The 18,777-nt window shown below is 38.3% G+C and overlaps 1 protein-coding gene across 1 annotated transcript in view; it reads right to left on the reverse strand.

The window, feature by feature from the left end:
• LRRC24 (leucine rich repeat containing 24) overlaps positions 1 to 18,777 on the reverse strand; it is a 4,153,240-nt gene that overhangs the window by 4,089,727 nt on the left and 44,736 nt on the right. The gene's annotated exons all lie outside the window — the stretch shown is intronic.

The raw sequence follows: 18,777 nt of genomic DNA on the forward strand, positions 1-18,777 counted from the left end.
TAAATAGAGTACTTTGCTACATAGACTGTTCCTGAAACCTGAAGAGCTTGGCCAGAACATTCGTGTGACTAATGTGTCATGGTGCAAGAAGCTACATGTGGTATGGAATGGGTGACCATGTGTTTCTGTAGATTGGCTTCACTGCACATGCTTTACAGTTCTGCATCTAGGATACCTTTGTGGTTTTCAAAATAATTTTTGAATAACTCATCATGGGGAGGTTTTATATTTGCCTTGCATCATTTAGGTGTGGGGTTATTGTAGTCCTGCTACTCAGTTTGTGTGACAGGTTTGCCTCCAGTTGCAATACATATTTCAACTAACATATGGGCTCATCATGTTGTGATAGCAAATGGATGTTAGTGAACATTTTGCAGTTTATACACCGATACGGAGTGTCTAGTATTAGAAGGGTTGCGACAAATGGGACAGAGACAGACTGAGCATCCATTGCTAAACTAAATATGTCAAATATGTTGTGTGCTCTTTTGGAATTTTGTGAACCTTGATCTATCTAGAAGGGAGGGGAAGCTGTATGATGCAAAAAAGGAGAGTGAAGCAGTGCAAATAGTGCAAAAACAGAACAGTGCAGTAGAATATAGCACAGTACAGTAGCTGTTATATGCATACATATCTATATCTATATAAGATATGTCTATATATATATATATATATATATATATATGTATAGGGCTTACTGAAAACAGTTACACAAGAGGGCAACATGTTACCAACTTCTATACCATATAACACAATGCGGAACTGCTCAACATAATACAATACAATACAATACAATACAACCCAATGCAGTTCAATATAGTATTCCATAATGCAATACAATATTACATGACTTAACTGGAGATAAGGTGGTGATACTACAGCACTGTATACCAAAAGTACTCAAGTCATCTATAGCATAGAAGCTCTTGTGCAGCAGGCAGGATTATTACATACGATTATCAGTGCAGTGCTAATTACTACTGTATGGCTGGAGTTTGATCACGGATGTGATATCTTAATAATCCAAATGTGGTAAATACAACTGTTTCCATGACTTCTTGTGATAAGGTGACAAGAACTGCAAAGACGGATAAAACATAAGGCAAAATGTTACAATTGATGTTAGGTACTATAGGTAAGAGTGCCATAATACAGCACTCCAGGTATCAACAGCAAGGTTGAATGTCACAATAATAAAAACAGTGCAGAAAGGTAGAAGTAATGCAGTAAATTGTGAGATATTATTCCAGCAAAACTCAAAACTACAATACAGTAGAACAATAATCAAAAAGCCACAACTGAGAAATACGCAGCAGGGAGCAAGAATTAACAATGTTAAATCCAATGTCACTAGTGGACAGAAGAAGATGTTGCAAACTGACACTACACAGTCTCAGGCATAGTCTGGTAGAGGCGATCACTAGGCTGTAGTAGTCCAGGGATTAGGGATTGGAAAGAATAGGACATTTACAAAGATGAGTACTTGCTATTGTTGTATGCACTCTGGCATTGTATTATGTAATCAACAAACCCATTGTACTAAATGCAGCACTTCCCAGATGTTGTAGGACTGTTTCTGCACACAGATTCAATAGTGCAGTTCAAGGCAGGTTGGTCATGTCATAAACCAGCACAATAAAGAGACAGCATCTATAAACGCAAGTTTAAAGCAGACCAAGAGCATGCAGGCCAATAAAAGGTTTGCACTGCTATGTGACAAACAGTAATACAAGTCAGATATAACGGCAGCAGCAACCTTTTCCTCACCGTGGAACAAAGCAGAGTTTTTAAATCACCATTAACACACTCTAATTTTCTAAAATAAGTGCAGAAAGTATTACTTCCTAGATGCTGTGGGCCTCTTTTTGCATTCATGTCAGGCAGCAGAGTTCAAGGCATGATAGTTGCAATGCAGGCCAGCAAAACAGTGTCAGAGTCCACAAACACAACTTAAAGCAAACCACAAATGCACACACGCCAATAAAAAATTGCACTGATGTATAATTAATAGTAATGCAAGACAGAAACACCAGCAATAGTAGTCCTTTGTTTCAAGGGGGGGGGATCCAGCTAGACATGTTTCAGGTGCAAAATTAGCACAACATAACAGTGCTTTAAAATCAGCACTGTCATAGCTTAATGCATAAAATATGATCAGAAAAGGTTATTCTTCACATTCTGTAGGACTGCTTTTGCTGTCATACCTGGTAACAGAGTTCAAGGTAGATTCTTGGTGCCACTTCACATGGTGCTTGCATTTGGGTTATTACTAAAGTGACAGTCTAGCTAGTATGATACTAATGTATGTAAAAGTGTGTAGGGGGACCATAATGTCAGATTTTTAAGTTGATTGACATTTCGGTCACAGATTTCAAGTGGAAGAGCAGATTGTAATCTTTCAGGGGTCCAAACAGGAGCACTTGTATTTTGTTAGATTTAACAACTATGTTTGTCTTAGAATTAATTCCAAATTTTGTTAAAGTTCACCTGAAGGATATGGATGGCACAGCAGCAATGTAGCTGCATGTTTACATCACAGAACCTGGTTGTCAGCTCTTTAGTCTGTTCTCAGCTGGGTTGCCTTCTATGTGTAATTGCATATTTACATCACAGAACTTGGTCGTCAGTTCTTCTGTTGGTTCTCAGTTGGGTTGCCTTTTATGTGTAGCTGGCACATCCTCCTTTTGGCTTGTGGTGCTAAGGCTTCCCAATCCATCCAAGATTTGCCATAGGTGAGGTGGTGCTCTTCCATATTGTTCATATATGTTCATGCAATGTGTGAATTAGTGTATGTCTTTGTGGTGGGTGGATATGTGTGTGTGTGTGTGTGTGTGTGTGTGTGTGTGTGTGTGTGTGTGTGTGTGTGTGTGTGTGTGTGTGCGTGTGCATGTGCGTGTGTGTGTGTGTGTGTGTGTGTGTGTGTGTGTGTGTCTCTGTGTGGCACTTAATCTGTGATAAGTTTTTCTGACTCCACCCAGTGACAGCTGGAATATACCTAACTCCTCTGTGACCTTGAACTAGATTAAGTGGATAATCAGAAAATGAATAAATGAAAGAAGAATTATTCAAGTAGGGCATTCAGGTAATCAGAGAATGATTAAATGAAAGAATTAATTCATTAATTCATTAATGAACAAGGATATACTTGTAGAGGATTGCTTTATTTTATTTTATTTATTTTACATTTGTTGACCAGGATAGTCCGACTGGATACATGTCCATTTTCAGCACAGGCCCGGGAAGAAAAGCTCCAAAGGAAGTAACACAAACAAATTTAACATAATACGAATTAAACACAATTTCCAAACTCTGTTGAGGAGTCTAAGTTATACAATCTAACATACTTCTAGTCTGGCTTACTAATTATAACACAGTTGAGTTACATTTACAGCTAGTGTGCGGGGAGTGCCTTCTGTGTGGAATCTGCATGTCCTCCCTGCGGATCAAGTGGCATTCCGAAAGACATGTGTGAATGGGCGTGCCTTTGTTGAAGGTTGGGCGTCGAGCTGGCAACTCGGCACTGTGAAAATCTACTGCCAATCATTAGCAGACCGGAGTTCCACTGTGGTGACCCCTAACCAGGAAAAGCCGAAAGACAACAACAACAACACCAGTAATACCAAATATTTAGTCAGGCTTGGAGCAAGGACATAGCCATTGAGACTTGAAATAATGCTTGAGTTTTCTTAAATTGAGATAGGGTGGTGTCCAGTGTAATGTCAGCAGGTAGCGAGTTCCAAGTTTTGCCAATAGAGTTGGCAAACAGGGAGTCCCCGGCTGAATTGTTGGATTTGATGGTTTGTACTACCAGTCTATTAGATGAGCAAAGTGGTCTGAGGCTGGAGTGGGGATAGATGATGTTTTTCAAAACAGGTGCATTTTCAGGTTAGTTAAGTACTTTGTGAGCCACAATAAATTGGTTATACTGAATCTGCCTGGATAGCTTTAGCCATCCGATATTTTTTAGGTTTATGCAGTGATGTGTTCTATAGGGCAGGCCAGTGGCAAATCTAGTTATGTTATTATAGCAGCTAGAGAGTTTGTTAAGTTCAGTTTTATTTAAGTTGGCAAGTAAAGGGGAAGCATAGAAGAGGGTAGAGAGCAGATGGGGGCGGGCAATGGCAGTCCTAGCAGGTGGGGTTAGGGATGGCTTTATTCTATATAAATTAGAATTATATATTTTGCTTAGTACTTTTTTATTTCTGAATGCAGTGTAGTAAAACTTTTTACTGAAGTCAATGAGATTATGCAATATGGCCATCCAAAGCTTTTGTACTCTAGGATTTTTCTGGAGTTAGCACTTATTGACTTTAGACATGTCTGAAATATTGAGATAGATGTATGGCAAAATCATAGATTAAGGTGTGCAGACCATGTCATTAGCACCTTTACTGATGTGTAGACTACACCTCCATCATCCCTGTCTAGGTGCACAGAACACAGAAGAAGCACCACCGATACTTGCTGACAGCAACAGTACCACATGAGCAACACCAGTACCTAGGTATTAGGATGGCACAACCTCAGGACAATTTTTAGTACATAGGCTCTACCCCCTACCATTCCTCTAAAAAGAACAAAGGTTTATCCTCTCTTCCATAAAGCTCTTCCTTTATCCTAATACACACTGGAGCATGGTGTCCTACAAGGATGCTGTACTTAATTTTCTAATGAACTGAATCTCCTTAGAGGGATAACAGAGCAGTATTAATTTTATCCCAGCATTAGGGATAAAACCTGGTGGTATAATCTCACCAGTTTTATTAACAGAGGATCGTCTGAACTTTTCTATTCTTAGCACAAGGACTTGAGACATATGTTTTGATATTATACTATATTATATTATATCATATTATATATTATATTATATCATATTATATTATATTATACAATTTCTGATAATCAGGTGAGCAATCTTTTCCAAAACATTTATTTTAGCAATGACCCAAGTATAAGGCAAAATTATATTTATATAATACAAAAAAGCAAAAAGAATATTTAGCATTGTAACTGATGGAAGATAATCAAATAAATAATTAAGTCAGAAACTAGAACCTAAAATGATGGTCTTGATTATACATATAAGAAAATACAAATGAATACAGGAGTAATACTAATCACCAATGAAGTATCAGGCCATTACTGGTTACTTAAATGATTTTTAGTTACATTAATGTGTTAGTACAGAGTGTTTAAACCTAATATTAAACTCCTGTCATCCAAATGTCTCCAGGAACAAAGAAAACATAACACTCCATACAGGCTGAGCAAAGGATAAGATGTCCTGGACACCTTATTTATTATAATGTAGGTCGATTCTTCATATGAAGCATCAGCACTACCAATGCCAGTGATGTTATAAAAGCCAGCAACACATGCATTAGCCTCATAGCTTTCTAACTTAGCTAATCACAATGTAGACTTAGTAAAACTAACTTACCCACAATCAGGCATAATCTTTGTTAACTATTTCTAACACCACATTTTACGTGAAGCATTATATAAATCTGTACAATGTCCCTGAAATACTCATACTTTCAAACAAGTAAAATATTTTATACATTGACTAGTATCACATAAAAAATATTTAGATGTTTGCTGAAATGTGTACCAACCAGAATAAAATGTCAAGTATTTGGTTTTATACATGCTGACTGAAAACTATCACTGCTTTTATTTATGGTTTACAGGATTTACAAGTAAACAAATCTTAGATAAGCAAGCTACTATTGTAGGCCAAAAATAATCACAATTCTCTCTTCTTTAGCAAGGTTAGCTATAAGGAAAGCAATTTTACCTGCACAGCTAGAAAAGGGGTAAACAATAATCAGCCATACATCCCAAAAGAAACATCTCACAACAAACTGCATCTTATATTATTTGTAGATTCATATCCTGTCCCCGTAACAGAGCAGCACTGTATTACTGCCAGAAAGAAGAATGGTTAAGTGTACATTTGAGATCCACCTTCTATTACGCCCACTCACCTATAAGCTTGTCAATTCAAATTCCTTCCCTACTTTTGTCAGTAGACTTTCCTAAGCAACAAGTCCTACAACCTCAGATCCACAACTCCTACAGCACCTATGCTTTAAACCCGACAAAAATAAACTTTACTCTATGCAGTACTTTCCAGTACTAGGCCCAAAAACATGGGAAGCTCTCCCCAACAACCTAACATCTGTTAGTACCTTCACTACATTCCATCACAAATTGAAAGAAATACCTTTTTGTACTAGTTCGATGCAAATGCTTCCCAACAACATTACTTAATCAACCCTCAGAATACCTACCTTTTCTCACTTTCTCCACAACTGCTAATTCTCTCAGTTGACCCACTCAGTGCTTATTAATCCAAACTCTCTGTCAATACCCTTCAAATAACTGCTCCCTACTTTCTCCTTAATCCACCTTCCCAATCTAAATCCTATTTCACTCTCAACAGCCCTTCCTTCTCTTCCTCCACACTTCACTTCCTACCATCTGTATTCTCCTTTCTCCCCAAGTGACATCATGTCAATACTGTATATAGTCAACACTTGTTTCTCTCGTGACGATATCATATGATTAGCACACTATCGCCATATTTCAATAAATATAGCCTAAAATGATGTTATTAACACACTTCAATATGTTTGTAAAATAAATCCCAAAAAGCACTTGGATAGCGGTTTCTACTGCAAACCACAATGTTTATTCACAAAAATAAACCAGCAACCACAATGTAAGAGTTCATCATCTCTGATTGTGTTTGTAATAAACACAGAGTGGCTTGCCCCAGGCAGAACCTGAAAATTGTCCACATGGATCAGAATTCTACCAGTTAACAAAACTGAAATAAAATAAACCATCCAAAACCATTTAAAGACATATTGAAGTGTATTTGGAGTATAGTCATTTGAGGGAAGTACCTTTGTGAACAGCCAGTCACAAACATAACAGTCAAGACCAAAGATGTCCCTCTCCAGATAAAGGAAAAAGAGAGAAATAAATTTGTGGTAAGGTCACAAATGTGTTCAAGCAGAAATGCAAATACATCCTTGCCAAACACTAGCAAAACACTCGAGACAAAGCACTGTTACTGCAAACTGGATTCAAAGTATTTCCTTTATTGTAAAATCCTTAAAAACAGATGATTGAGCGCTTTCTTCCCTCTCAAGCAGGGATTTCATCAGAATCTAACTTTTCCCCTCCAAAATTTAGTGAATTACATCATTAAATCATTAAAACCTGGTGACTCATCTTATTAACATATAAAATTCATAAATATGCATTCAAAATATATATTCAAAGTGTAAAGTCCTTATAAAAACAAATAAATATATCTTAGACATTTTATATAAATGTGTAAATATTCAAAAGGAAAATGGGTCATTTAAATCTAAGGTTTATAGAAAACCACATTTTAGTAACTCATACCTACATTATTCGAGTAATCACCCAACAAAACAAAAAAATAGTATTTTGAAAGGCCAGCTCATTAGGATAGCAAGAATGACATCTAATGAGGAAGATATTGATGAAGAACTGACAATAGTAGCTAGATTATTTAAGGAAAGAGGGTACCCCACTAAAAACATTAATGACTATGTTAATTTTGTAAGGGACGAATGGGGAAAGAAATACAAACCCCTTTTAGGGAACCCACACAATATGGGTGAAGAAACAAACAAAGGACCTGAAGACAATAAGGATTTTGAAAAATCTATGGTCATTCCCTTTGGAAATAAAACATATGAGGTGGAGAAAATTATGAATGACAATTGGGTTATGCTGAGAAATAATTTGAAGCTATGGACTGTAGTGGGTAATAAACCAAATTTTGTTTATAAAGTTGGACCCAATCTGAAAAAATGTTTTGAAAGTGAATTTTAGAATAAAAATAATAATAAGTATGGCACTTCAAAATGAGGGCGTTGCTCCCAGTGCCAATATGTTTACACTAGGGAGAGTATTACACTAAACAACATTCTAAGGACAGAAATAATGTTTGAAAAAGGTAATTGTCAAACTATAGGTGTGATTTATTTGGCGCTGTGTAAAACATGCCCTAGTTTTTATGTCGGTAAGACAGAAAGGCATTTAAAGGACAGGATTTATGAGCACACTTACCAAATACTTAATAAAAATCTAAACAATGCTTTATGTAAACATTCCACAAACTGCTCTGGCTTTTTAGGTTTTGAATTTGCCATCTTAGAGAAGGTTTTAAAGAACCCCAAAGGGGGTAATTATAGAAGCTACATAGAAGAGAGGGAGCTAAGATGGCAAATCATGTTACAAGCAAGTCAAGTCCCTGGGCTGAATGAAGTTATTTCTATTAAGCCCTTGTTATACAAAAAAGTGGAGTTAATGAAATAATGTTACACAGAAATATATACATACACATTTATATAAAATGTCTAAGATATATTTATTTGTTTTTATAAGGACTTTACAATTTGAATATATATTTTGAATGCATATTTATGAATTTTATATGTTAATAAGATGAGTCACCAGGTTTTAATGATGTAATTCACTATTTAAGGGGAAATTTTGGAGGGAAAAAGTTAGATTCTGATGAAATCCCTGCTTGAGAGGGAAGAAAGCGCTCAATCATCTGTTTTTAAGGATTTTACAATAAAGGAAATACTTTGAATCCAGTTTGCAGTAACAGTGCTTTGTTTCGAGTGTTTTGTGGACTAGTAGCAGTGGTTGGCTTTTTTTTTACTTATTAAACACTAGCAAAAGCTATAGACATCAAACACCAAACTCTTACCCTGGCAGGTTTATTTTCTCATACAGTTTTCATACTATTAGTACACAATAATTAAAACAACTACTACAGGAGGTACACAAACAGTACATACTTCATAGAATCCAAATACTGTCTCAGGCCATAAAGATGACAATGATAAAGTAACCTCGGTCCATATAGTAGGATACTGTATGTCAAAGGGTACAATAGCTTCCTTACTATTGCATTTTGCCACTGAAGGAATTTCCTGAACTTAGACTGGGTAAAATATTTATTTTAGAATCATTTGACTTAATTCTCAAAAGCATTCTCTATTAATTTAACTATAGCGGGGGTTATGAATTTTGTTAATTTGTAGCTGCAAACAGAACAGCAAATTGATTTTGTCCATTACAAAGCATTGCAAAAATATATAAAAAGTCTTTAAAAATTTGAAAACACAAAAAAAAAACAATTAATAGCCATAACACACAGCACTCAATATACATGTGTGTGTGTGTGTGGTGTATGTTTTGCATACATAATAATACACAGCAAAACATATCATTAAATTTAATCAAATTAATCCAAATCATGTGTGAAGAGCTATTAAAGATTTGGAAAACCAAATGACTTTAAAAACCATGGCCTCATGTATCAGTGCACAATATCAAAAGGAAAGCAGCATTCTTCATGTTTTGCCTTCCACCAAAAGCATGAAATTTGCTTCTATCCACTATCAGTGAGAAAGATCACCTGTTCCATCCCTGTGTTGTGATATCATTAGTTACTGTCAGTCTGATATTTCATTTGTCGGCCATAATTTGCTACAAAAACACTTGAGTTTTTTTTACAAAGTGATTAATGCCTAAATGCTTATTTTCTTGCAGCATTTCAAAAATGTAAGCAATCCTGAGTCTGAACAGTGTATTTTTCCTTCATTCTGTGAGTTTACCCTTTGTGCTACAACTTAGTGTATAGGTTCATAGGATATTACTAGGAGATTACTAGGTGAACGGCTTAAGGGCCCTTACAAGCCTAGCCAATATAACCTGATTTTACACAATATATGGCCCCTAGGGTAAGAGGATGGCATGGATTTGTGCCTGTGCATTGAGTATCTTGCAGATTTCCTGTGGCATAAGGGACATACGCAACACTCCAGGTGTGAATTTGTGATTACCCATCCATTGATCCAAACTGCATTTTAAGAGGTCAAGGGAAGGGCTCTGCTTAATGTGAATAAGAAGCCTATTCCAAAGAAGAGGCAATCTCTGAGAGGCATATCCATCTCTCCAGCATGTTTTGTTTGAGTTGGTGACTAAGTTTAGATCCTAGATTGGGTGACCCTTGTGTTGTTTGACTTACAGATGTGTAGCTCCATCAGGGCTGGATTTGTGAGTGCACTGTAGGTCCAGGCATAGGTCACTCCTTAACAGTCAGTAGGAGTCACAGTAAAGGGATAGGGCTTTTAGTCTATCCGTATAGCTCATGTTGTTTACACCATGTATTTTCTTTGTGAGGAACCTCTGAGGTTTCTCTAGCTGCTGTAAGTGCCTAGTCAAGTACAAGCCAAATGGTGCACTATACTCGATTATTGGTCTAATGAGGGCTGAGTACAGCAAGACTGTAATTTCCTTGGATCTGGATGTAATACCATTACTTATAAGTTGGCCCACATAAAGGATTTCCTCACCACTGTGAACACATGGCTGTCAAAGTTCAGGCTACTATTTATCTGTGTACCTAGATCTCTCACCTCTCAGTCTACTAGGGTTGCCACCTTCCTTCACAGCTAAAACCGGAGCAAAGCCGCGCCCCTCGCGTCACCAGTAACCCTGCCCACCCCAACCCCCTCTCCCGCCAACATACCTCCTATTTTGTGATGTCACGACAGCATCACTCAATGGGAACGCCCTCTTTTTTCGTTCCCGCTGCCTGCTTTTGGCTGATTTACTATGCTTTTCTGTAAAAAAATAGTAAGTAAACCAACCAACTCCGATAGTCTCTTTTTTTTGAAACAAACAGAATACCGCTTTGTACAATCGTTTTCTACCGAAATGGTTGATTTCCTGATAGTCCGGAAAAAAAACGGAGGGGTGGCAAGCCTACAGTCTACTCTAAGTGGTGTGCTACTGATGTTGTAATTTGCAGGGGTATTTGTCTTCCCAAAGGGCATGATAATTTATTTTTTGCATTTAGTTTTAGGCCATGGTTCTGGTCCCAATCATTTGTCTGATCTAGACCCTCCTGAAGGATATCTACATCACTGGGGGATTCAATGATTGCCCCCAGCTTGCAGTCATTGGCAAACTTTGTCATACAGAGGCCTTTATTCCAAACAGGAGTGGTCCCAACACTGAGCCCTCTGGCATGCTACTAGTAACTGACCTCTTGCTGGATCTGGATTCACCCACTTTAACCACATGTGCTCTGTTCACAAGCCAACTGGGTATCCATCTGGAGAAAGAGGGATTTCTGTGCAGTTTAGTGAGTTTATTTATAATACTTGAGTGGGGAATTGTGTGGTTGAAGTAGGTGGTAAGTACTATTTTAACCTCATCCATGGCCTCAAAGAAATCAAAGAAATCCACCAGATTCAGTAGGCAAGACCTGCCCTTGACAAAACCAAATTGGGTTGGGTTCAGTGTTTGGAGGTTTCCTATCCATCCATCCAGCCTCAATCCCTTTTCACATTTTGCACATGAGGCCAGGGTGTCACTTCAATAATGACAATGATCTCGAACCACAGTTTACACCACCGGCTGGCTTGCCCTGCCTTGGTAGTTCATTCATACCACTCATTCGCACCTACAGCCAATTCAGAGTGCCCAATCCACCTACCTGTCTTTGGAATGTGGGAGGAAACTGGAACACCTGGAGGAAACCCACATGATCGAAGGGAGGACATGCAGACTCTACACAGAAGGCACCTCAGCCAAGGATCAAGCCAGAGAACCTCTGGCTGTGAGTCGATAACACTAACCGCTGCACCACTGTGGCCGCCCTGTGTCATTATTTATCATTTTCATAATTATTCTTTCCTTGGCCTTATAAGTAAGACTAGTTAAACTTCTGGGTCTGTAATTTCCTGAGTCAGTAGGTGGCCCCCTTTATGCAGAGGGATGACTGTTGCTGTCCTCCATTCTATCTGGACAAAGCCAGTCCAGAGACTGTGGTTAAGTAGAGATCCTAATGGGCCTAATACAGCTTGATTTAAGCTGTTTAAGAGGCAACCTGGTATATAGGCAAGCCCCACTGAAGCAGTGTTTTTAGCTTTAGCAAGCACAATAGCAACTTGTTCTTTGGTGATAATTGGTGGTGGAGGGTATTTTTTGGGGGGGTGAACTGGGGGTGATGGAGACGTAAAATGTGAGCTGAATTTGTTGGCCAGCAGATTTGCTCTGCCTTGCAGCTGAGTATAGGTGATGCCTCTACAACTAATTCCACACATTGTTGGGTACTGTCCTTAAGATTGCAGACACAACTGAAAAATACCTTATGGTTATCCTTAGCTTTGGAAGCTATTTTTACCTCAAAGTCTGCTTTCAGAGACTTGACTAGTTCCCTGATTTGCTTGTTTAGACTACTGGGGGACTTAATTTCTCTAATGTGCACATTCCTTCTTACTTCTCAACAAGATTTTCTTTCTTTTGTTGCACAACCTATTAGTACTAGGGGTCCACCAGGGTGGCTTGTTTTTGTGGTGTGATGTATTTAATTCAGTCTGGTACTGCTGTTTTTATGAAATTGTTTATATGGTCATACAGGGCTTTTGTGTATGCCTCTACAGAAGTTTCTGTGTTTTCTGGATTTGGAGGAGCTTGAAAACTAGTTATGCCATTCCTAATCAGGGGTAATTTTCCTTAGAGAAAATCTTTGGGTTTAGGTGGGAGAACTAGTTTTACCTTTCTTTCAGGGGAGACTGCTGTGTGGTCTGATCTTACTAGTGAGGGCATATCACTGGAGAGACTGCAGCACTCTCTCATATTTGTGAAGAAATGTTTGGGTCGCATGTTAGTAGTCATGTGGACATTCTACAAAAGGGCCTTACAGAAACAGATGCTTGGTGCCAGAGCCATGGGCTCAAGTTTAATACCAAGAAATGTATAGTTATCCCTTTTGGGAAAAAACATGTACCCATGAATTACCACATAGGTGGCAGTACACTAAACACCAAAGATGTGATGAGAGACTTGGGGACACAGGTGGACAGCGGTCTCACCTTCGATAACCACATCACCACAACAGTCAGGAAATCCTTCTATGTGGCACACTTCATCACTAATGCCCCATTTGGTATGTACCTCAGAAGACATCTGCAACAGCTGGAAAGGCCGGAGATATACCTCACTAAAAGAATCACAGGCATAAAGCAGATGGCCAATGCTGACTGTCTAAAAAATTTTCAGCTATAGTCTGTGGCATATCGTCTACTCAGAGGCGATCTCTGCTTAACATACTAGGCCATGTCAAACCCTGAGCTGTTGGACATGCTTCACTTAAAGAAATCCCAATCCCTCAAAGGCACATGCTCCAGGGATCTAAACCTTGTCAGTACAATGAACAAAACATGATGGAGAGGTAGGTTCCTGATCCAGAGACTCCCCATACCCTGGAATAGACTACCCATACATGTCAAGCAGAGCACCTCCTTGGCCTCTTCAAAAGGAACCTTGACGATTGGATGGGAGATAGGAAATTCACTCCAGGGAATCACATCAGTCGCCCTGCTAGACAGGGGTCCAGGAAAGTAAATATTGTGGGAAGAAATATCCAGGGAACCATTATGGCTAGGCTTATATAGGCCCTAGGGCTGATAGCCTAGTACCAACCTATGTATGCCTCCCAATTAATGGAGGGGTAGTTAAAGTCTCCCATAAGTATGGTACTTAGCTGGATGGTGAGTGATTCTAGTAGCTTTTAGTATGATGTATGGTTTTCTTGTTCATAATGGGGGACCTGTAGCAAGCATGAATATAGTAATTGCTTTTCCCATGTTTATTTGGACATGGAGCAGCTGACGCATGTCATATAGTATGACCACCCTTGAGGTGTGCTTATCCTTTATGTAGAGAGTCTCACCTCTGCCTCTTGCTCTTTCATGTTCAGTGGGTGGTTAGAATGTATAACAATCAGTATAGCCATGCACTGTCAGAGTGCTTTCTTTGGCTTTGAACCATATTTCAGTAACTGCACAGACGTCGGCATTCTCCAGGGTAAGGAGAGCTTCCATGAAGTACAGTTACTTGTTGGGGGTCCTAACACTGAGCAGTAACTTTTGGCTTGTCCTGAGTAGCTTTTGTTATGCAAATTCAAAATCCGTTCATCAATATAAAGTTTTGTGAATTGCTAAGCCACTAGATGAAATATAATCAAATGAAAAAAGTGAAATAAAATTCCTGGAAAAATAGCCAGGGAAATGTTATGGCTAGGCTTGTATAGGCCCTAGGGCCACTAGACTAGTACCAACCTATGAACCTAAACAGAAAACTTGTGTATTCAAATAAACATTTCTAACAGAAAAGTTGTAATTCATCACGTGTGTAAACACGTTCCTTTCAGTTTAGACCTTAACAAGAATATGCATGGAAAAGAAAGAACATTATCTGCTAGAACTCCAACAATTAACATTTCCACTGGCATTATTTTAGTATAGTACATGTTGCTGCTGACATAAATGAGGAATTATTTAATGAAACAGTAGTAATATTCTCAGAGAATATCTAATTTCACATGGCAGAACCCTAATTGCATGGAATCATTCCTATGTCCTTTTTCCAAAGACCAACTTCTCAAAACAGCAAGTCAGTTGAAAACAAAGTGATCATATCAATTTTAAGAGGGCTTGGGTTTCTGTAATGGGGCAAGTCCATCCATCTACCCATGTGGCGGAACGCCATATCCTGTTTCCACAGGCATGGCATAACCAGTTTTGAAGTCTGTGCTCTTTGGAGTAAGGAGAAACTCTGACATTAGCAACCTTTTCTGACAATCATACCTTTCAGACAAGTGATATCAGAAGAACTAGCTGTCATTTAACTTGTATGCCCGCCATGGAATCGTCATCTGGAAATTTCAGAAGATAAATGCATATTAAAATTAATAGTAAAACAAGGCTACTATATGAAAAGTCAGAACAGTGTTTTTTTATCTTAAGCAGTACAGAAGCACTACAATTCACAGATACCAAAATGTACAACTCGTTATACACAGTGACGGCAAAAAAACACAACTTAATATTTGGCAGTTAGTTGCACGGGATTAAGCCTATGAGTTGTTGTCCTGCTGCTTCCTGCTGCTCAGAAACTGATTCCCTCAGTTTCCATTTCCCTAGTGTGTCTCTTGAGAACATGACTTAACCAAGCAGTGTTCTGTGGCAACTGGGAAACTGGGCAATGCTTCCCAGTGGCCTCCTGGACCACATGCAAGTATGATAATACTTATAAACCCCACAACCAGTCAAGTCCAGCTGAAACCCCTCTCCTATGCCTGCATTATGCTTTCTTTCCTATATCTATAGCATTCTTAGTGTTCTGTACTGTACTACTAGTAATAAAATCCTCAGCCACATTACTCGGTCTCTCAGATGTATCAATACCTTAACATAATAGTAATGCATACTCCTTCATCTTGCTAAAGGCACCCGTGTCCTCTCTTGCCTGTGAAATCTTGGACTTCAGTTGTTTTCTTTATATTTATGATCACTGCTACCATGGCAGGCTAACACACTTCTTCTGTCTTATTTCATAGCATATACATGACAGACTGTGCCTGTGTCCTTATATGACATATATTTTGCTAAGCCTGCACAGCACATACATAACTACATTAGCCACTTCCCCTGTGTAGCTTCCAGAAGCATGTGCATTACAGGAGATGTAGCCTTACTAATGTTCTATAAAGTGTAAGGATAACCAAGAATCTGTAGAATATACTTACTGGTTCTGCTCTTAATGGTCCTGTACATACTCCCCAGAACAGCTGTCCTTTTACACCAGGTAAAAACATTAAACAGTTGTGCATATTTTAAGTACTACTTTCTATATATTGGACAATTGCAGGTATCCTGGAAACATGAACAGCCCATGGTTATAGGTAGTACAGCATAATGCTAGGAGACAGTAAAACATCATGATTAAACATCCCAGCTGCAAAGCAGGAGCATGCACCTGGTCAGCTTCCACATATATGTAAACTTTAACAGGGAATTTAACTCTCTTTTGTAGCTAGATTGTCCACAACAGGGAAAACATCACTTCATCTAGTCTTGTCTGATTGAAAAAATTGTAAAAAACTTCCATTAAGTAAATAGTATTGAGAAGATGTGTTCCCACGTTGTCAGGCAAACTTGTATACTTTTTTATTCAGCAAGAATGAGGTTCCCTAAAACCATGAGTTATTTCCATGCTGGCATCATTAATCTACCCCCACTGTATTTTATTAGTATTAGTATTAATATTAATTACTTATAGTGTTTAATTTAGTGTCTTTAATTAAGAGACACAACAGAAACTGAATAAGCCTTCTGAATAACTCAGGTAATATGGCATGGTTTGCTTATTATACAAGTTGTTCAATTTTCTAAAATGAGTGTATCAAAAAAGAAGTCAGACCTGAGGCACATAACAAATCCATCAAAGCCCTTCAATCTTTGTACATTGATGGTTGCCTAAAAGGGTAGTCATGCCCCAGCATGATGATATCACTGGAATAACAACACCCCTGACCTGCATACATAATCAGGGGATGGAAATAACTCATGACATGCATACACAATCAACTGGAGATTATCAGTGCAATATAAAATTGCCATTAATAAAGCTTATTTGTAAAAAAAAAATAAGAAAAACACAGATTATGAACCACGTTTTTACAAAAATACATTTTTACATAAAGTGCCTTAGTGAAATCGCTTAAGTTTACTAATAACTTCCTATCAGTGCTGCTATAATGACCAGTTTTACTTATTTTCTGAGTATCAGTCTGATGATATATGACTAAATTCTTTACATGCTGCAGTGACATTTACAGTTCTCTTTCTGAGTCAATCATTTCAAAATGGACCAAGTCATACAGTAAGTAAACTGTTCTATGACTTTTCTTCAACATTTCATTTGCGATATTTTATCCATGTTTTATCATTTAATGCTTTTTTGACTATTGACATGCCAGAGCCCTTGATCAGATACAATGCTAATCCACTATAACATCTTGCTGCATGGTTCGCCCCTCTACAGGATGAATGAAATATCTTCACATTAATTGACCTACATGATATAAGGGAAGTAGCCAACCTGCAGTGATGTCAGACAGTCATCTTATTTTGGAGTGGAGACACTGCAGCAGTTGCTTTTGTTGTAGGTCAGAAAAGGTAAGTTGTGTACATCAATCATATAAAAACTACCTTCAATATCTTCTTTCGGCTTTTCCCGGTTAGGGGTCGCCACAGCGGATCACATGTCTGCTCATGATTGGCAGTGGAGTTTTACAGTGTCGAGTTGCCAGCCTGGCGCCCAACCATCCACTGAAGGACCACACACACACACACACACACACACACACACACACACACACACACACACACACACCTGGGGCCAATTTGGAGTGCCCAATCCACCTATAGCATGTCTTTGGGATGTGGGAGGAAACCTGAGCACCCGGAGGAAACCCACACGACTACAGGGAGGACATGCAGACTGCACACAGAAGGCACCCCAGCCGAGGATCAAACTGGAGAACCTCTTACTGAGAGGCGACAGTGCTAACCACTGCACCACCATGGCCGCCGATAAAAACTGCCTTCGATATATGGGACAAATTCACATACCCTGGAAACATAAACAACCCATGACTATAGGCAGTGCAGCTAGCCTGTCTCTTTACATGACAGCCTCTCCATTGGCTCATATTTTGCACAGCATATACATAATACCAGATTATGCTCTTCTCCCCCTCCATGGCTTCCAGAAGCACATTCTCTACAGGAGATGTAGACTTATTAAAGGTGGATATAGTGAAAGGATAACAAAGAATGTGACATTTTTTGCATGTCTTGAATCTTAAATGTGTATATGCCAGTCTACAAGTTAGCACCACTGGAGTAGACTACAGGGTCTGAAATTAAGAGCTTGAAACAATTTTAGATTTTCTGAATTTGAAAAGTAAGTAACTTTCTGAATATTCTGGTAAAGGAACACTGTGGAAAGCCCTCAGGGCAAAATGTGGTAACTCAGAACTTGGAGTTTCAGCTTTAAATGTGTAACATAAGCAAGACTGAAAGGTATGACTGTCTGCAAGGAGGTTTAACTAGGGAAAGCCAGAAGAAAGATGAGTCTGCACTGATTCAATGCTTTCTAGAAGCAGGAATCAGTAAAACACTTGTGCATTTTTGAGTTTCATTTTTTTTAATATATTTTAATGACTAAGATAACCTGTCTATATTGTCCACATTTTCAGAGGGAAACCAGGAAGGAGGTTCCCTATAGTTACATTTGTATACTATAATAAATAAAATAAACTAATAGGTACACATAGTATCATAAATTAATCAAGTCATAATTTGAAACATGTAGGTTAACAGACTATAGTTTTAAATAGAAAATACTAAGAATGTACAAGTCGCTATAATATATTGATGACTGAAAATAAAACTTTAAATGAAAAAGCATAAGCATGTTGAAAACGTGTGATAAAAATGAAACTGCAAGTTCTCAATGTAAAAGAGCAAGGTACCTTGATGTTGAGAATCAGAAGAAAACAGAAATACATGAGGCTAGGAAAGAAAAATTCAAGTGCAACGTGGCTAAGAAAAAAGAACAAAAAAGTGAAGGCTAGCAGCACTACAAACACATACCGCAGGCAGGCTGTGGATGAGATACTGTAAAAATAGAGAAATACAAGAGTTGTTATACAGAATTGTATGCTTGGAGGGGTGGTTAGTGGATATTTATAAAATGTTAGTCATTTAGGAGTTCTGGTATACTGAGGTTAATTGTATGCAGAATAGGCATGCATTGATATGGCACACATGTTGTTTAAGAGGAATGCCAGACAGG

Source organism: Protopterus annectens, chromosome 3.part1 (assembly GCF_019279795.1).
Source record: "Protopterus annectens isolate FY-2018-M chromosome 3.part1, PAN1.0, whole genome shotgun sequence".
NCBI classification, from domain to species: Eukaryota; Metazoa; Chordata; order Ceratodontiformes; family Protopteridae; genus Protopterus; species Protopterus annectens.